The following is a 21,518-nucleotide window of genomic DNA, read 5'->3' on the forward strand; positions in this document are numbered from 1 at the left end:
TTAAGACCTTTTCACATCAGCAGATGTCACAAAGTGCTGTACAGCAACCCAGCCTAAAACCCCAAACAGATGTAGAAGTCCGGTGGCTAGGAAAATCTCCCTAGAAAGGCCGGAGCCTAGGAAGAAACCTAGAGAGGAACCAGGCTCTGAGGGGTGGCCAGTCCTCTTCTGGCTGTGTAGGGTAGAGATTATAACAGTACATGGCCAACATGTTAAAAAATTCATAGATCACCAGCAGGGTCAGATAATAATAATCACAGTGGTTGTAAAGGATGCAACAGGTCAGCACCTCAGGAGTAAATGTCAGTTGGATTTTCATAGCCGATCATTCAGAGTTAGAGACAGCAGGTGCGGTAGAGAAAGAGTCCAAAACAGCAGGTCCGGGTCAAGGTAGCACGTCCACTGAACAGGTCAGGGTTCCATACCCGCAGGCACAACAGTTGAAACTGTAGCAGCAGCATGACTAGGTGGACTGGGGGCAGCAAGGAGTCATCAGGCCAGGTAGTCCTGAGGCATGGTTCCAGGGCTCAGGTCCAGAGCAAGAGAGAGAGAATACTTAAATTCACACAGGACACCGGATGAGACAGGAGAAATACTCCAGATATAACAGACTGACCCTAGCCCTCCGACACATAAATATTGCAGCATAAATACTGGAGGCTGAGACAGGAGAAAAAATGAGACGGTAAAAGAGTGAATATTGACTCCATACCCTCTAGAGATTACTGTTATATTCCGGTGAGGGCTCTCTACCCCCCTTCCACCCCAACCCCTCAGTCCATCCAGGCCCCTGTGCTGCCTCCCTGCCTTTAAACTCCAGCACCTCAAAGCCCAGCTCTCTGCTGCACTGGGGCTGTGGCACAATTACTGTATAACTGTGCAAAGCTGTCATCAAGGCAAAGGGTGGCTACTTTGAAGAATCTCAAATATATTTAGATTTGTTTAACACTTTTTTTGGTTTCTACATGATTCCATGTGTGTTATTTCATAGTTTTGACGTCTTCACTATTATTCTGCAGTGTGGAAAATAGTTTAAAAAATAACAAAGAAAAATCCTTGAATGAGAAGGCGTGTCCAAACGGTCGACTGGTACTGTATATATTTGGTGGAATAAATAGCTGACTGAAGACGGGACGGCCAGACATTTGTGCGGTTTCTGCGGTAACATGGACACTTTATGATGAAACGTTTTTTGTTGTTGCTCCAAGCAAAAAGAAGCAAGGTGTTGAAGCAAAGGAGTCTTCGTATGCCTAGGCAACACTCACTCCCTGCAGCAGTTGCACACGTAGAAATAGAATTAATAGAATGGGCTTGGAACCTCTTATCCTGGAAATGTGACTGGTAAACTCAGAGTCCTTCATATACAGTGTCTTCAGAAACTATTCGTACACCTTGTCTTAAATCCCTATTTTGTTGTGTTACAGCCTGAATTCAAAATGGATTAAAAGAAATTACCTTTAGCAGCCATTACAGCTGTGAGTCTTGCTCGGTAAGTCTCTAAGAGCTTTGCACACCTGGGTTGTACCATATCTGCACATCATTATTGAAATAATTCTTCATGCTCTTTCAAGTCGGTAGTTGATCATTGCTAGACAGCCATTTTCAGGTCTTGCCGTAGATTCTCAAGCCTATTTAAGACAAAACTGACACTAGGCCAGTCAGGAACATTCAATGTCATTTTGGTAAGCAACTTCAGGGTATATTTGGCTTTGTGTTTGAGGTTATTGTCCTGCTGAAAGGTGAATTTGTCTCACAGTGTCTTTTGGAGAGTAAACTGAACCTAGGATTTTGCCTATGCTTAGCTCTATTCCATTTCTTTTAACCCCCCCCAAAAAAAAACTCCCTAGTCCTTGCCTATGACAAGCATACCAATAAGATGACGCACCACCATCATGCTTGAAAATATGATGAGTGGTACTCAGTGATGTGCTGTGTTGTTAAGCACATTTTTACTCATAAACTTACTTAAGCTTGCCATAACAAAGGGGTTGAATACTTATTACAAGTTTAATTCATTTCTAAACATTTCTAAAAACACAATTCCACTTTGACAGTGTGGGGTATTGTAAATCCACTTCATTCGGTGTCGATGAAGGGGAGGAGACAGGTTAATAAACAAGGATTTTTTAAGCCTTGAGACAATTGAGACATGGATTGTGTATGTGTGCCATTCCGAGGGTGAACAGGCAAGTCAAAAGATTTTAAGTAGCTTTGAACTGGGTATGGTAGTAGGTGCCAGGTGCAACGGTTTGAGTGTGTCAAGAACTGCAATGCTGCTGGGTTTTTCATGCTCCACAGTTTCCCGTGTGTATTAAGAATGGTCCACCACCCAAAGGACACCCAGTCAACTTGACACAACTGTGGGAGGTATTGGAGTCAACATGGGCCAGCATCCCTGTGGAACGCTTTCGACACCTTGTAAAGTCCATGCCCAACGAATTGAGGCTGTTCTGAGGGCAGAAGGGGGTGTAACTCAATACTATTAGGACGTTGTTCTTAATGTTTGTACACTTATTGTGTATAGAGCTGGGCCAATGCGGGTTCGGTCTGTACATTTACATTTACATTTAAGTCATTTAGCAGACGCTCTTATCCAGAGCGACTTACAAATTGGTGCATTCACCTTATGACATCCAGTGGAACAGCCACTTTACAATAGTGCATCTAAATCTTTTAAGGGGGGGGTGAGAAGGATTACTTTATCCTATCCTAGGTATTCCTTAAAGAGGTGGGGTTTCAGGTGTCTCCGGAAGGTGGTGATTGACTCCGCTGTCCTGGCGTCGTGAGGGAGTTTGTTCCACCATTGGGGAGCCAGAGCAGCGAACAGTTTTGACTGGGCTGAGCGGGAACTGTACTTCCTCAGTGGTACTTCAGAGCAGGCCAGAGGTGGATGAACGCAGTGCCCTTGTTTGGGTGTAGGGCCTGATCAGAGCCTGGAGGTACTGAGGTGCCGTTCCCCTCACAGCTCCGTAGGCAAGCACCATGGTCTTGTAGCGGATGCGAGCTTCAACTGGAAGCCAGTGGAGAGAGCGGAGGAGCAGGGTGACGTGAGAGAACTTGGGAAAGTTGAACACCAGACGGGCTGCGGCGTTCTGGATGAGTTGTAGGGGTTTAATGGCACAGGCAGGGAGCCCAGCCAACAGCGAGTTGCAGTAATCCAGACGGGAGATGACAAGTGCCTGGATTAGGACCTGCGCCGCTTCCTGTGTGAGGCAGGGTCGTACTCTGCGGATGTTGTAGAGCATGAACCTACAGGAACGGGCCACCGCCTTGATGTTAGTTGAGAATGACAGGGTGTTGTCCAGGATCACGCCAAGGTTCTTAGCGCTCTGGGAGGAGGACACAATGGAGTTGTCAACCGTGATGGCGAGATCATGGAACGGGCAGTCCTTCCCGGGAGGAAGAGCAGCTCCGTCTTGCCGAGGTTCAGCTTGAGGTGGTGATCCGTCATCCACACTGATATGTCTGCCAGACATGCAGAGATGCGATTCGCCACCTGGTCATCAGAAGGGGGAAAGGAGAAGATTAATTGTGTGTCGTCTGCATAGCAATGATAGGAGAGACCATGTGAGGTTATGACAGAGCCAAGTGACTTGGTGTATAGCGAGAATAGGAGAGGGCCTAGAACAGAGCCCTGGGGGACACCAGTGGTGAGAGCGCGTGGTGAGGAGACAGATTCTCGCCACGCCACCTTGTAGGAGCGACCTGTCAGGTAGGACGCAATCCAAGCGTGGGCCGCGCCGGAGATGCCCAACTCGGAGAGGGTGGAGAGGAGGATCTGATGGTTCACAGTATCGAAGTACATTCTGAGGGCGCCACTTTCTCCACCACAGCCGTTGCTAAGTGATCATTGAGGCTTCCGTGTTGTGCACTTTATTTCCAATAGTTTTCAAAACCTATGAAAATGTCCAATATTTGGTGTGTTGGTGTTCGTCGACATGTTTGTGTCTCTCACCTGAGTCGTGGCTTTGTTGACTGACCTGTTGGCTCATCTCAAATGACAGATAGGCTGTCGTGTGTGTGTGTGTGTGTGTGTGTGTGTGTGTGTGTGTGTGTGTGTGTGTGTGTGTGTGTGTGTGTGTGTGTGTGTATGCGTGTGTGCGCGTGTGTGTGGTGTCACTGTCTTGCCGGTGGCATTAGCGTCTCATCAGAGCGGTGGATGGTTAGGGCAGACTCCATTACTCCTCATCACGGTGGCCGGTGGCTGTCAGGACTGCGAGGGAGCAGTGCGCCACACACTCCTTAATCAAAGACATAATTAGCCGATAATTAGTAGGTTGGAAATATGGATGAGAAAAAAAAAGAAAAAAAGAGTTTTACTTCCACTGTCTGAGAGGCCAAATTGATGTGCAATCTGCCCATGTGTTTAGCCCAGGCTGACAGGAACAGGCAGAGATAGATGGTTGGAGGGAGGGATGGCGTGTGTGTGTGTGAAGTGCAGAGAGTAAGATGCACAGTGTGTGTTCAGGCAGACTATTCCTGTGGGGTTCTAGTGGAAGTGTTCAGTGTGGAGAAGCTGAGGGGAGCGACCAAGGGTTAAGGTGTGTGTGTGTGTGTGTGTGGTGACCCTCTCTTATGTCTCCGCCTCAGCGAGACGGACATTGAAGAGAAATGTTGATTGAGACGATGGATTCTCAAGGTGAGCTTGTTGAGGTAGAGGGAAGCAAACGGTCGCTTGTGTTTCTTATTGGTCAGGCTGCCTCTGTGACATATGTATGAATATTGTTCCTTGTGACCAGCTTTTGTGAAATCTAGTCTTTTGTTTTGTGTATTATTATTTATTCTTAAAAATATATCTGGGGTGGGGTTAGACCCAACGCCAGGATAAAGTGACTAAAGGGAGTGTAGAAATCCCTCAGGGACATTTTACCAGCCCACGGACATTTACCCTGCCTCCCCCCAATGGACATGTATCCTTGTTACAGTTGTAAATATGTATATATTATTATTATTGTTTCATTCACTTCTCTTTTTGACCTGCACTGTTGGCTTAAGAATACCACTGTACCCTGCAATTACACCTGCGACCATGTGCACGTTACCAATAAACTCATTTCATGTAATCTAATATGGCACAATACACTTCTGTAGATACAATTGGACCAAAGTAATGTATTAAGCAATGCCAGCCTACCATAAACTAATTTCCAATATGTACGGTTCCATTTATAACCACGAAAACCAATAGGGTGTTGAGAAAACCATAATAAAATGCATCTATTTCCACGATGAAACATAGCGACATGTAGCAATACCCAGGGGCGTCGTTTAGGTTCTTGCATTGGACTTAAATTGAATTCTGGTTATATCACGCTATACCACAAGAAACATAAAAAAGTGTCAGGTTGGCACGAAATCTCCGCTGCACTCTATCAGAACTATGGGCAGCACCCTACACACTAAAGCAAGATTTTGATTTAAAAAAACAACAAGTTAGATTGTTTCTTACCTTTTCAGAAATGTTGAAGCCTCCTTGATGCTCTGTGGAACTTCCTGAGTAATCAATAATTCCATTCTCCCTGAAAACTTCTTGTAAAGATTCCCCTCAAATGCCAGTTGGACTGGTTGAGCTTTCCTCGGATGTAGCTTGCCTCTTCTGGGCTGACTGAACACGTTTGTCAAAGTGGAAAATTGGTTATTGCATGTATTGCAGTTGTGGACACCCCACAAGTCAATCCATGTTTCAATGCAGTAAGCACGGTCGGCAGAGCAGAGAGAGGCCCAGAGAATCATTGCAGGATATCAAATGGGGTCCATTTGGAGACGGGCGATTTCAGTCTGCAAAAAACTGGCGAGCTTCCACCAAATCTGTTTTGCTTAGGTCGAGCAGTGGTTTCAGACTTTACTGTAAAATGCCTACTTACAAGCCCTTAACCAACAATGCAGTTCAAGAAATAGAGTTAATACAATATTTACTAAATAAACTGAAGTAAAAAATAATCAAATCAATCAAAAGGTAGCACAGTAAATGTACATAACATTAACAAGGCTATATACAGGGGGTGCAGGTTAGTCGAGGTAATGTGTAAAGTGACTATGCATATATAATGTTTAATCAGCTTCTTGATATGCCACACCTGTCAGGTGGATGGATTATCTTGGCAAAGGAGAAATGCTCACTAACAGGTATGTAAACAAATGTGTGCACAAAACAAGCTTTTTGTGCATATGGAATACACTTTACATGTTGCGTTTATATCATTGGTCAGTCTATTTTGTCATTATTGTCATAGACTGAATGCTGTCCTCTCGTAGACCGTTGTCTGTGTGCCCAGCTGCCCTTCATGGATGAGAAGGACATAAAAACAAATGTGGAAGCCTTCAATCCCTCATCAGCCGCCGGACGCCTGAGGCTGAAATATGGCACGTACCTCTATGTGCTGAGAAGACACTAACTACTCTTTTATGAGTATTGATTCAGAGCCCACTCTCTTTATGAAAAGGCCATTTTTTTGTTATCTGTTTAAACCTGTTATTAAAGTGTAAATGAAGTTAACATTCTGACAGATTTTTTGTATATTTCTGTATCCGGTTGAAGGATTCTTCCTCTCTCTTAGTGAACGTGACCTGCTCTCTGTCTGACCATAGCTTTTAGTTTTATTTAACCTTTAAGTATTGAGTCATATTGAGACCCAGGTCTGTGTTGCAAAGGAGCCCTGTAGAATACACAAATTCACACATTGAATACCCAATAAATACCAGTGGTGGGAAAAGTATCCAATTGTCATTCTTGAGCAAAAGTAAAGATAGGTTAATAGAAAATGACTAAAGTAAAAGTGAAAGGCACCCAATAAAATACTTGAGTAAAAGTGTAAAAGTATTTGGTTTTAAATATACTTAAGTATCAGAAGTAAATGCAATTGCTAAAAAAATACTTAAGTAAATAAGTATCAAAAATAAAAGTATAAATCATTTCAAATTCCTTATATTAAGCAAATCAGATGGCACCATTTTCTAGTTTTTATTTATCTCCAACACTCAGACATCATTTATAAACTAAGCATGTGTGTTTAGTGAGTCTGCCAGATCAGAGGCAGTAGGGATGAGTAGGGATGTTCTATTGATAAGTGGTGAATTGGACCATTTTCCTGTCCTGCTAAGCATCCAAAATGTAACAAGTACTTTTGGGTATCAGGGAAAATGTATGAAGTAAAAAGTACATTATTTTCTTCAGGAATGTAGTGAGGTAAAAGTAAAACATGTTTTTAAAAAGAACAGTAAAGTAAGGTACATACACCCCAAAAATGACTTAATTAGTACTTTAAAGTAATTTTACACCACTGATAAATAATAACAATCAAACAGTTTCCCCAGATTCCCAACGCATCAAGACATCATAAGTCAATTACAAAAGCACACATTCTGTAAACAGGTCTCCCACCAATGCCCTGAAATTACCGAAAGATAATAGAGAGTGTAACGATCGTCTTCGGGAGAAAGAGAGGAGGACCAAAATGCAGCGTGATGATTATCCATTTTTTAATGGGATACTTAAACAACGAACAAAAACAATGAACTGAGAGGGAAGCAAAGAAAATAAATTTAAAAAACCTGAAGATGAAACAGTCCCTCCCGTAAAGTGATTACCGACACTGGAAACAGGAACAATCACCCACACCCCACAATACAAAACAGGCTACCTAAGTATGGTTCCCAATCAGAGACAACGACTAACACCTGCCTCTGATTAAGAACCATATCATGGCCAAACACACGACGATTGATATTGCGCATGGTGATCTTAAGCTTGTGTGCTGCTGCTCGGCCATGGAAGCCCATTTCATGAAGCTCCTGACGAACAGTTATTGTGCTGACGTTGCTTCCAGAGGCAGTTTGTTGCAATCGAGGACAGAAGATTTCTACGCGCTATGCACTTCAGCACTCGCCAGTCCTGTTCTGTGAGCTTGTGTAGCCTACCACTTTGTGGCGGGGCTGTTGTTGCTCCTAGACATTTCCACTTCACAATAACAGCACTTGAACAGTTGACCGGGGGAGCTCTAGCAGGGCAGATATTTGACAAACTGACTTGTTGGAAAAGTGGCATCCTATGATGGTGCCACGTTGAGAGTCACAGAGCTCTTCAATATGGTCAATTTTTTCAATGTCTGTCTATGGAGATTGCATTGCTGTGTGCTCGAATTTTATACACCTGTCAGCAACTGGTATGGCTGAAATAGCCGAATCGTCTATTTTGTGGTGTAGCTCCAAGCAGCCATGTTGGATCCTTATGGTCCCACAGTGCCACCATCAGGAAATGTCGGTCTCATTACCCTTGGATGAGCTACTCCTGTCCTCCTTACTACATCTGCCAAATATCAGAAATCAAAATCAAACAGATCATGCAATATGCTTTTGATGGATTTTGGAGAGAGAAAAGTACAATGTTGACTGCTTTAAAGCAACAATCTGTAGTTCAAGCAATAACACTGTTTCCGGAAACAAGCTGGGGATGGAGAAATGTAATCCCTCTCAAATTTATAGACAAAGCTAAGGACTGGCCATCCATGATATCATAGAGTTTCTCACAGATTCATTGCTTGAACCCTTAATGAACCATTCCTGGGAGCCAGTGATGTATTTCATACTTCTGTTTGTCAGATGAGAGACGTAAATGAGAGGAGATGGGAGACCTGCCATAGGTGCTGTGGCTGGATGAGGAAATTGGTCATCTCATTGTAATGTTTGTCTGATAATAACCAAATGTTGAATTGTTTCCAACAAATCCCTACATTTTTCCACCTTCAGTAAAATGGTTTAAATGCCTGATGTACACTAGGTGTATGCAACTTAGAAATCAAAACTGGATGGTGTTCAGAGATAAATGGGAGGGGTTCAGGGTTGCTGAAGGATGGGACTAAAAACATGAAAAAGATAACTAATACAAAATGTACTGTGTCTGTAAAATGTGTATAGTATTTACAAGCTGGAAGTGTTGTTGTCCATTAGTTTACTGCAATTAGGGAAGGGGGGAATAATAAAGGAAAATATGTATATATATTTTATTTATTTCACCTTTATTTAACCAGGTAGGCTAGTTGAGAACAAGTTCTCATTTGCAACTGCAACCTGGCCAAGATAAAGCATAGCAGTTCGACATATACATACAACACAGAGTTACACATGGAATAAACAAAACATACAGTCAGTAATACAGTAGAAAAAAATTAAACAAAACGTCTATATACAGTGAGTGCAATTGAGGTAAGATAAAGGAGTTAAGGCAATAAATAGGCCATGGTGGCGAAGTAATTACAATATAGCAATAAACACTGGAATGGTAGATGTGCAGAAGATGAATGTGCAAGTAGAGATACTGGGGTGCAAAGGAGCAAGATAAATAAATAAATACAGTGTGGGGATGAGGTAGTTGGATGGGCTGTTTACAGATTGGCTATGTACAGGTGCAGTGATCGATCTGTGAGATGCTCTGACAGCTGGTGCTTAAAGCTAGTGAGGGAGATATGAGTCTCCAGCTTCAGTGATTTTTGTAGTTCGTTCCACTCATTGGCAGCAGAGAACTGGAAGGAAAGGCGGCCAAAGGATGAATTGGCTTTGGGGGTGACCAGTGAGATATACCTGCTGGAGCGCATGCTACGAGTGGGTGCTGCTATGGTGACCAGTGAGCTGAGGTAAGGTGGGGCTTTACCTAGAAGAGACTTGTAGATGCCCTGGAGCCAGTGGGTTTGGCGACGGGAGTGAAGCGAGTTGGCATATAAAAACAAACATATTTAAAATAATATATTTATACACATTACCGTTCAAAAGTGTGGGGTCACTTAGAAATGTTATTGTTTTTGAAAGAAAAGCAACTTTTTGATCCATTAAAATAACATAAATTGATCAGAAATACAGTGGAGACATTATTAATGTTGCAAATGACTATTGTAGCTGGAAACGGCTGCTTTTTTAAATGGAATATCTACATAGGTGTACAGAGGCCCATTATCAGCAACCATCACTACTGTGTTCCAATGGCACGTTGTGTTAGTTAATCCAAGTTTATCATTTTAAAAGGCTAATTGATCATTAGAAAACCCTTTTGCCATTATGTTAGCACAGCTGAAAACTGTGGTGCTGATTAAAGAAGCAATACAACTGGCCTTCCTTAGACTAGTTGAGTATCTGGAGCATCAGCATTTGTGGGTTGGATTACAGAAGTGCTGACAGCACCTTGGGATTCGGAAGCCTCGTTCACTTTCTAAGAGGCTTTTGGATACAACAATGGAGCTCTACAGGAATTTCAGTTAAATATATTCGTGTTCAGATGTGACATGAGATTCAACCCAGCAAACTGCCTCTCTGCTGAGTGTGGGCCAGAATGTATTCACACCCTTTGACTCTTTCCACATTTTGTTGTGTTACAGCCTGAATTTTAAATGGATTAAATTGAAATGTTGTGCCACTGGCCCACACACACACAATACCCCATAATGTCAAAGTGGAAGTATGTTTTTAGAAATGTTTACAAATTAATTAAAAATGAAAAGCTGAAATGTCGAGTCAATAAGTATTCAACCCCTTTGTTTTGGCAAGCCTAAACAAGTTGAGGAGTAAACCTATGCTTAACAAATAACATAAGTTGCATGGGCTCACTTTGTGTGCAATACTAGTGTTTAGCATGATTTTTGAATGACTATCTCATCTATCTACCCCACACATACAATTATCTGTAAGGTCCCTCAGTTGAGCAGTGAACTTCAAACACAGATTCAACCACAAAGACCAAAGAATTTTTCCAATGACTCACAAAGAAGTGCACCTATTGATAGATGGGTACAGTGGCTTGCGAAAGTATTCACCCCCCTTGGCATTTTTTCTATTTTGTTGCCTTACAACCTGGAACTAAAATTGCTTTTTTTATTTTTTATAATTTGAGTTACACAACATGCCTACCACTTTGCAGATGCTAAATATTTTTTTGTGAAACAATCAATAAATAAGACAAAAACTATAACTATTCACCCCCCCCATGCCCCAAAGTCAGTACTTTGTAGAGCCACCTTTTGCAGCAATTACAGCTGCAAGTCTCTTTGGGTATGTCTCTATCAGCTTGGTACATCTAGCCACTGGGGTTTTTGCCCATTCTTCAAGGCAAAACTGCTCCAGCTCCTTCAAGTTGGATGGGTTCCGCTGGTGTACAGCAATCTTTATGTCATACCACAGATTCTCAATTGGATTGAGGTCTGGGCTTTGCCATTTAAATGCTTCCTCTTAAACCACTCAAGTGTTGCTTTAGCAGTATGCTTAGGGTCATTGTCCTGCTGGAAGGTGAACCTCCATCCCAGTCTCAAATCTCTGGAAACTGAAACAGGTTTCCCTCAAGAATTTCCCTGTATTTAGCGCCTCCATCATTCCTTCAATTTTGACCAGTTTCCCAGTCCCTGCCGATGATAAACATCCCCATAGCATGATGCTGTCACCACCATGCTGTGGGGATGTTGTTCTCGGGGTGATGGGAGGTGTTGGGTTTGCGTCAGTGTTTTGCTTAATGGTCAAAAAGCTCTATTTTTGTCTCATCTGACCAGAGTACTTTCGTCCTACCTGTTTGGGGAGTCTCCCACATGCCTTTTGCCGAACACCAAACGTGTTTGTTCATTTTTTTTCTTTAAGCAATGGCTTTTTTTCTGGCCACTCTTCCATAAAAAGCCCAGCTCTGTGGAGTGTACGGCTTAAAGTGGTCCTTTGGACAGAAACTCCAATCTCCGCTGTGGAGCTTTGCAGCTCCTTCGGGGTTATCTTTGGTCTCTTTGTTGCCTCTCTGATTAATGCCCTCCTTGCCTGGTCTGTGAGTTTTGGTGGGCGGCCCTCTCTTGGCAGGTTTGTTGTGGTTCCATATTCTTTCCTTTTTTTATATAATGGGTTTAAATGGTGCTCTGTGAGATGTTCAAAGTTTCTGATATTTTTTTGTAACTCAACGCCACACATTTGTCCCTGACCTTTTTGGAGAGCTCCTTGGTCTTTGTGGTGCCCCTTGCTTAGTGGTGTTGCAGACTCTGGGGCCTTCAGAACAGGTGTAAATGTACTGAGATCATGTGATACTTAGATTGCACACAGGTGGACTTTATTTAACTAATTATGTGACTTCTGAAGGTAATTGGTTGCACCAGATCTTATTTAGGGGCTTCATAGCAAAGGAGGCGAATACATATGCACGTATCACCTTTCCGTTTTTAATTTTTTCGATTTTTTTTAAACAAGTAATTTTTTCCAATTTTACTTCACAAATTTGGACTATTTGTGTATGTCCATTACATGAAATCCAAATAAAACTCCATTTAAATTACAAGTTGAAATGCAACAAAATAGGAAAAACACCAAAGGGGTTTAATACTTTTGCAAGGCACTGTAAAAAAAACTAAACAGATATTGAATATTCCTTTGAGCATGGTGAAGTTATTAATTACACTTTGGATGGTGTATCAATACACCTAGTCACCACAAAGTTTTGTCTTTTAGTGAGCATTTCTCCATTGCCAAGATAATCCATCCACCTGACAGGTGTGACATATCAAGAAGCTGGTTAAATAGCATGATCATTACACAGGTGGACCTTGCTCTGGGGACAATAAAAGGTCACTCTAAAATGTGCAATGTTGTCACACTACACAATGCCCAAGATGTCTCAAGTTTTGAGGGACTGTGCAATTGGCATGCTGACTGAAGGAATGCCCAACAGAGCTGTTGCCAGATAAATGAATGTTCATTTCTATACCATACGCCACCTCCAACATCCTTTTAGAGAATTTGGAAGTACATTCAACCGGCCTCACAACCGCAGACCACATGTAACCACGCCAGCCCAGGACCTCCACATCCGGTTTCTTTACCTGCGGGATCATCTGCATATAGCCTCTCTCTGCGCTACAGGTGATGTTCCCCCCAAACTCTGTATGCCAACCCTGGTCCTGCATCTACCCAGAAACCAAGTAAAACCTGTTCAGGAACATCAATAGCAACATGTTTTCACAAACAAAACATATCTCAATAAACGTTGACAGCCCCTCTCTCTACATGCTCGAGAATGGGATGGAGAGAGAGGAGAGAGATGGAAACATACAGTGGTGAGATATTCTGTAGCTAAGGTAATGTGTCAGCCTATTAATTACGAAAATATTTTTAAAATCCCTATTAGTAGGCTATTCAAAATCAAATACAAATTCACTGTAATTGTAGGCTAACTCCGTAAGCCGCCCTGCCCTGCGCAATCAATGAACCAACAGTATCGCCTAGGCCTATATGTTTTCTCCCAGACTCATGGATAGAAAGTTTGGAGCATAGCATAAGGTAACCAGTCCATCCAGTATGGATAATAATACAGTCCACACTCAAAGGCAATTACTATAATTTAGTATAGGCTAGACCAGAGGTGGGCAACTCCAGTCCTCGAGGGTCTGACTCCAATAATCCCCTAATCATGATCTTCAGTTTAGAATGCAATTCGATTAATCAGCTGTGTTTGCTAGGGATGGAGGAAAAAGTGACACCAATCAGGCCCCGAGGACTGGAGTTTCCCACCCCTGAGCTAGACCAATTATGTACCAAAGACATCTTAAATCAGTTTCTTTCTGCCGTGCGTAATATGCGGTAGGCTATGTGTTGTATAATGGCACAATTATTATTTTAATTCAGGGTTTATTTTCTGGCTTGGGCTCATATAAACTGTGTACAAAACATTATCTTTCCATGACATAGACTGAATCTAGGTGAAAGCTATGATCCCTTATTTATGTCACTTGTTAAATCCACTTAAATCAGTGGAGATGTAGGGGATGAGACAGGTTAAATAAGGATTTGTATGCCTTGAGACATGGATTGAGTATGTGTGCCATTCAGAGAGTGAATGGGCAAGTCAAAATATTTAAGTGCCTTTGAACAGGGTATGGTAGTAGGTGCCATGCACACCGGTTTGTGTCAGGAACTGTAATGCTGCTGTTATTTTTACACTCAACAGTTTCCCATGTGTGTCAAGAAGGGTCCACCACCTAAAGGACATCCAGTCAACTTGACACAATTGTGGGAAGCATTGGAGTCAACATTGGCCAGCATCACTGTGGAGCACTTTCAATACCTTGTAAAGTCCATGCCTGACAAATTTTTTATTTTATTTATTTATTTCACCTTTATTTAACCAGGTAGGCAAGTTGAGAACAAGTTCTCATTTACAATTGCGACCTGGCCAAGATAAAGCAAAGCAGTTCGACAGATACAACGACACAGAGTTACACATGGAGTAAAACAAACATACAGTCAATAATACAGTATAAACAAGTCTATATACAATGTGAGCAAATGAGGTGAGAAGGGAGGTAAAGGCAAAAAAGGCCATGGTGGCAAAGTGAATACAATATAGCAAGTAAAACACTGGAATGGTAGTTTTGCAATGGAAGAATGTGCAAAGTAGAAATAAAAATAATGGGGTGCAAAGGAGCAAATTAAATAAATTAATTAAATACAGTTGGGAAAGAGGTAGTTGTTTGGGCTAAATTATAGGTGGGCTATGTACAGGTGCAGTAATCTGTAAGCTGCTCTGACAGTTGGTGCTTAAAGCTAGTGAGGGAGATAAGTGTTTCCAGTTTCAGAGATTTTTGTAGTTCGTTCCAATCATTGGCAGCAGAGAACTGGAAGGAGAGGCGGCCAAAGAAATAATTGTTTTTGGGGGTGACTAGAGAGATATACCTGCCGGAGCGTGTGCTACAGGTGGGAGATGCTATGGTGACCAGCGAGCTGAGATAAGGGGGGACTTTACCTAGCAGGGTCTTGTAGATGACATGGAGCCAGTGGGTTTGGCGACGAGTATGAAGCCTGGGCCAGCCAATGAGAGCGTACAGGTCGCAATGGTGGATAGTATATGGGGCTTTGGTGACAAAACGGATTGCACTGTGATAGACTGCATCCAATTTGTTGAGTAGGGTATTGGAGGCTATTTTGTAAATGACATCGCCAAAGTCGAGGATTGGTAGGATGGTCAGTTTTACAAGGGTATGTTTGGCAGCATGAGTGAAGGATGCTTTGTTGCGAAATAGGAAGCCAATTCTAGATTTAACTTTGGATTGAAGATGTTTGATATGGGTCTGGAAGGAGAGTTTACAGTCTAACCAGACACCTAAGTATTTGTAGTTGTCCACGTATTCTAAGTCAGAGCCGTCCAGAGTAGTGATGTTGGACAGGCGGGTAGGTGCAGGTAGCGATCGGTTGAAGAGCATGCATTTAGTTTTACTTGTATTTTAGAGCAATTGGAGGCCACGGAAGGAGAGTTGTATGGCATTGATGCTTGCCTGGAGGGTTGTTAACACAGTGTCCAAAGAAGGGCCAGAAGTATACAGAATGGTGTCGTCTGCGTAGAGGTGGATCAGAGACTCACCAGCAGCAAGAGCGACCTCATTGATGTATACAGAGAAGAGAGTCGGTCCAAGAATTGAACCCTGTGGCACCCCCATAGAGACTGCCAGAAGTCCGGACAGCAGACCCTCCGATTTGACACACTGAACACTATCAGAGAAGTAGTTGGTGAACCAGGCGAGGCAATCATTTGAGAAACCAAGGCTGTCGAGTCTGCCGATGAGGATGTGGTGATTGACAGAGTCAAAAGCCTTGGCCAGATCAATGAATACGGCTGCACAGTAATGTTTCTTATCGATGGCGGTTAAGATATCATTTAGGACCTTGAGCGTGGCTGAGGAGGGGGATGACCGCAGCTGCTTTCCAATCTTTGGGAATCTCAGACGACACGAAAGAGAGGTTGAACAGGCTTGTAATAGGGGTGGCAACAATTTCGGAAGATCATTTTAGAAAGAAAGGGTCCAGATTGTCTAGCCCGGCTGATTTGTAGGGGTCCAGATTTTGCAGCTCTTTCAGAACATCAGCTGAACGGATTTGGGAGAAGGAGAAATGGGGAAGGCTTGGGCGAGTTGCTGTTGGGGGTGCAGTGCTGTTGACCGGGGTAGGAGTAGCCAGGTGGAAAGCATGGCCAGCCGTAGAAAAATGCTTATCGAAATTCTCAATTATGGTGGATTTATCAGTGGTGACAGTGTTTCCTATCTTCAGTGCAGTGGGCAGCTGGGAGGAGGTGTTCTTATTCTCCATGGACTTTACAGTGTCCCAGAACTTTTTTGAGTTAGTGTTGCAGGAAGCAAATTTCTGCTTGAAAAAGCTAGCCTTGGCTTTTCTAACTGCCTGTGTATAATGGTTTCTAGCTTCCCTGAACAGCTGCATATCACGGGGGCTGTTTGATGCTAATGCAGAACGCCATAGGATGTTTTTGTGTTGATTAAGGGCAGTCAGGTCTGGGGAGAACCAAGGGCTATATCTGTTCCTGGTTCTACATTTCTTGAATGGGGCATGTTTATTTAAGATGGTTAGGAAGGCATTTAAAAAAAAATATCCAGGCATCCTCTACTGACGGGATGAGATCAATATCCTTCCAGGATACCCCGGCCAGGTCGATTAGAAAGGCTGAGGATGTTCTGAGAGCAAAAAGGGGGGTAACTCAATATTAGGAAGGTGTTCTTAATGCTTTGTGCACTCTGTATATGCCTATGCATAAGCGTTATGCATCCAACGCTGAAACAGCGTAAAAAGCATATGGGTGTTTTGAATCATTCATCATAGAACGCACTGTCCATTTTGTTGCGTCAGGCTTCGAAACATCCACCACAACCATGTTTTCCACTCAGTTTGTGATCAATCACAGTGAGGTGAGTTTAAAAAAAGACAATACTGTTTTGATGAGTGTTGGACATGATTTTCAATTGCATTGATGTCAGAGTGGTTAGAGGGACAACAGAGCCCTGAGTACCAGGCCATTAGCAATCTGATGGTCATTGCGAGTTGGGTACTACCAATGCATGTCCAGAGTGCATAAGAGGAGATTACCATGATCAATGGTCACATAACATATCAAATCAAATCATCAAATCAAATTTTATACACATGGTTAGCAGATGTTAATGCGAGTGTAGCGAAATGCATGTGCTTCTAGTTCCGACAATGCAGTAATAACCAACAAGTAATGTAACTAACAATTACAAAACTACTGTCTTATACACAGTGTAAGGGGATAAAGAATATGCACATAAGGATATATGAATGAGTGATGGTACAGAGCAGCATAGGCAAGATACAGTAGATGGTATCGAGTACAGTATATACATATTGTGGCAAAGAAGGGGGTCGAGTGATAAGTGGCAGATATGTGAGAGCAGAACTAATAAACAGGCTCTGCCCGATCACTAAAATGGCCACCCCTGTCAGAACTACAGATCACAAAATGGCCGACCGCCACCCAGAAGTAAGGGGAACCCTCAGAAGGTGGAGCCGACTCACAGATAAAGGGTCAAGAAAAACCAGGAAGAGGAAGAGAGAGTGCTGGAAGGAGTGGAGAAAGAGACTATAGAGATTGGCTGGATTTACCGTGTATGAGCTGGATTGTTTTGGACTTACCTGTTGGCGTTTGGACCTGGACCTACCGAGAACCCGATTCGTGTACCGAACCCTGCTATCCGTGACCTCGCCTACGGCCTGGGTGGACCAGGACGGAGAAACAAACACACAGGTACTGTCCTGTTCGAAAGAACTCTCATTCTTGGGTGATTTGGTGACAGTTTACCACTTAGTTTGTGACAAACACTCCTAACCTTGAAGAGGTTTGCCACACGTGGTGGAGGATACGGGCATAGACTAACATACCACTGGTTAGGTAGAAGGAAAAAATAAATAAATGTTCAGTTCGCACTCCAAAGGGGAGTCAGGTTTTTTTTTGTTTTGGCTTTGTTTGGTTAGGACAGTTTTTCAGGAAAATGAGTATGGAGGGAGCCATACAGGCCCTGTTACAAGCGGCGGCCGCCCAACAAGAGGCAACTAGAGCTCAACAAATAGTTAATCAGGATGCAATGCGAATGTATCAGGACACGTTACAGATCCAGCACCGCACCAACCAGCTGCTCACAGAAGAGCAAGAGAGAAACACCCAGGAGTTAAGAGAAGGCCTAAAGAGGCTAGCGGACCAAATTGGGGCTCAATTACCAGCTGCAAATACCCAGAGGAGGGCCAATCATTTTCTTCAAAAAATGACAGCGCAGGATGATGTGGAAGCATATCTTACCACCTTCGAAAGGACGGCAGAGAGGGAGAAGTGGCCGAAAGAAGAATGGGCAGAGCTTCTGGCACCATACCTGGCAGGGGACGCTCAAAAAGCGTATTTCGACCTGGAGTTGAAAGATGCACAGGATTACGATAAACTAAAGGGGGAGATCCTGACTAGACTGGGAGTGACTGATACCGTGAGGGCACACCGCTTCCACCAGTGGTCATACCGACCGGCACAACCCCCACGAACACAGATGTTCGACTTGATTCACCTGGCAAGGAAATGGTTGCGACCAGAGACCCGGTCATCCGCCGAGATTGTCGAGACCATCGTACTCAACCAGTTTCAGCGAGGTCTACCCCAAGAAGTGAGACGATGGGTTGGCCAGAACGAGGTACTTTCCGCCGACCATCTCGTGGGCCTGGTTGAACGGTATTGTACGGCAAGAACAGCTGAGCAGGCACAGGAGGAAAGATTCCCGTTCCCCAGGCATGGGCGAACCAGCGGACAGGGTAAGGCTGTCCCAACATATAGAGGGGGAAGAGAGCAGCGTGGGGCCGAGACACTAAGGAAAAAAACAGAAACCGGGACTGGGTGTCGAGGGGGTCTCCCCCCCGAACCTCTATTATCTGTTACAATTGTAATCAACCAGGACATATTGCACCCTACTGCCCTATTAAAGAAGAGCCAATGCAATGTAACCTTGGTGAAAATGAAGATGATTTACGGTATGCATGTCCTGTTGTAACCACTGTACTTGAAAGATCAAGAAACAAACATATGTGCAGGGTGAAGGTCGAAGGGAAAGAGGTTGAAGCACTGCTGGATTCCCGGCAGTAAGCTAACCCTGGTCGTTGCAGGCCTAGTGCCGACTCATAAACTGGATACAAGACAGGATATCAGTGTTACATGCATTCATGGGGATACCCGTCTGTACCCCACGGCCTTAGTGAGCATACAAACAGAGGACGGTCTGCTGGATTATGAGGTCGGCGTGGTTCCAAAGATGCCATATGATGTAATATTGGGTAGAGATTTTCCTAACTTTGCGAAGTTAGGCCACAAGAATGGCATATTTGAGAAGCCAACAACCCTGACCAAGCAGGAAGAAGCATGGGGCCTTCAACCAAAGCCAAGAAAAGAGGTCTCCCAGGGGACAACATCACAGGTGCTAGTAGGGGAGGAGGAGGATGAAGTGGCAAACCTCGCTGATAACGAACAGCCCGGTACTAGTGGGGCTGGGGTCGATCTGAATCCAGAGGACGACGATCTAGAACCAGCAGACCTGGCAGAGTCCTTGACTAATTTTGGGACGGCCCAAAACCAGGATCCAACCCTGCAACAAGCCAGAGCAGATGTGCAGGTCGTAGATGGTACTCCCAGAAATGGTGGGATGATGCCTAATAGTTTCCCCCACTTCATCATGAAAAAGGGTTTGGTGCACAGTCTCGAAAATAGGGGTTGATGTGGTGGAACAGTTGTTGGTTCCCACTCGGTACCGGAGGACAGTACTGGATCTAGCTCATGGGCACATTCTGGGTGGACACCTTGGTATCGATAAAACCCGAGACCGGATTGTAAGGAGGTTTTACTGGCCAGGAATTCAAGCTGAAGTGGCTCGGCATTGTGGAGAGTGCCCGGAGTGCCAGTTAACAGCTCCTCGACCAGCTTTTAGAAGCCCGTTAGTGCCACTCCCCATAATAGAGAAACGCCATTTGAGAGGATAGCGATGGATTTAGTGGGCCCACTACCCAAATCCACCAGAGGGCACCAATACATGCGGGTCATTGTAGATTATGCCACTCGCTACCCAGAAGCCATTCCCCTTCGGACGATGACTTCCAAAAATATCGCAAAGGAATTAGTGCTCTTGTTCACCAGGGTAGGGGTTCCAAAGGAGATCCTTACCGACCAGGGGACCCCCTTTATGTCCCGCATTATGGCGGACCTTTGTAAACTGTGGCAGGTGAAACAGTTGAGGACATCGGTTTACCATCCTCAGACGGACGGGCTGGTTGAGAGATTCAACCGAACCCTGAAGTCAATGCTCAGGAAGGTAATCGAAAAGGATGGGAAAAACTGGGATTGCATGTTGTCGTATCTGATGTTTGCCATTAGAGAGGTTCCTCAAGCCTCGCTGGGCTTTTCTCCCTTTGAGCTGGTATATGGGAGGCATCCCCGGGGAATCTTAGACATCGCCTGGGAAACCTGGGAGCCACTTACCACTTAGTTTGTGACAAACGCTCCTAACCTTGAAGAGGTTTGCCACAATATGAGATGAGTATGTAAACAAAGTGGCATAGTTAAAGTGGCTAGTGATACATGTATTACATAAGGATGCAGTCGATGATATAGAGTACAGTATATACGTATGCATATGAGATGAATAATGTAGGGTAAGTAACATTATATAAGGTAGCATTGTTTAAAGTGGCTAGTGATATATTTACATAATTTCCCATCAATTCCCATTATTAAAGTGGCTGGAGTTGAGTCCGTGTCAGTGTCAGTGTGTTGGCAGCAGCCACTCAATGTTAGTGGTGGCTGTTTAACAGTCTGATGGCCTTGAGATAGAAGCTGTTTTTCAGTCTCTCGGTCCCAGCTTTGATGCACCTGTACTGACCTCGCCTTCTGGATGATAGAGGGGTGAACAGGCAGTGGCTCGGGTGGTTGATGTCCTTGATGATCTTTATGGCCTTCCTGTAACATCGGGTGGTGTAGGTGTCCTTGAGGGCAGGTAGTTTACCCCCGGCGATGCGTTGTGCAGTCCTCACTACCCTCTGGAGAGCCTTACGGTTGATGGCGGAGCAGTTGCCGTACCAGGCGGTGATACAGCCAGGATGCTCTCGATTGTGCATTTGTAGAAGTTTGTGAGTGCTTTTGGTGACAAGCCGAATTTCTTCAGCCTCCTGAGGTTGAAGAGGCGCTGCTGCGCCTTGTTCACGATGCTGTCTGTGTGAGTGGACCAATTCAGTTTGTCTGTGATGTGTATGCCGAGGAACGTAATACTTGCTACCCTCTCCACTACTGTTCCATCGATGTGGATAGGGGGGTGTTCCCTCTGCTGTTTCCTGAAGTCCCTAATCATCTCCTTAGGTTTGTTGACATTGAGTGTGAGGTTATTTTCCTGACACCACACTCCGAGGGCCCTCACCTCCTCCCTGTAGGCCGTCTTGTCGTTGTTGGTAATCAAGCCTACCACTGTTGTGTCGTCCGCAAACTTGATGATTGAGTTGGAGCCGTGCGTGGCCACGCAGTCGTGGGTGAACAGGGAGTACAGGAGAGGGCTCAGAACGCACCTTGGCGAGAAGAATGCTAGGGAGTGGTGCACGATGTGCCCGTCTCCGGAGTCTGACCAGAAGACCGCCTCGTTTCCCTCTTTTTCGGAGTCGTTTTTTGGGTCGCTGCATGGGATCCATTCCGTTGTCCTGTT

The 21,518-nt window shown here is 44.1% G+C and overlaps 1 protein-coding gene across 1 annotated transcript in view; it reads left to right on the plus strand.

Annotated features, from left to right (window-relative positions):
* The window catches only part of LOC118401088 (serine/threonine-protein phosphatase 2A 56 kDa regulatory subunit delta isoform-like), a 633,889-nt gene extending 617,471 nt beyond the window's left edge, over positions 1–16,418 (plus strand). The window contains exon 18 of the transcript XR_008077634.1: positions 16,282–16,418. The gene's annotated coding sequence lies outside the window, so the exon portion shown is untranslated. The remainder of the gene's footprint in view (positions 1–16,281) is intronic.
* The last annotated feature ends 5,100 nt before the right edge of the window (positions 16,419–21,518 follow it).

This window comes from Oncorhynchus keta, chromosome 2, assembly GCF_023373465.1.
Source record: "Oncorhynchus keta strain PuntledgeMale-10-30-2019 chromosome 2, Oket_V2, whole genome shotgun sequence".
NCBI lineage: Eukaryota > Metazoa > Chordata > Actinopteri > Salmoniformes > Salmonidae > Oncorhynchus > Oncorhynchus keta.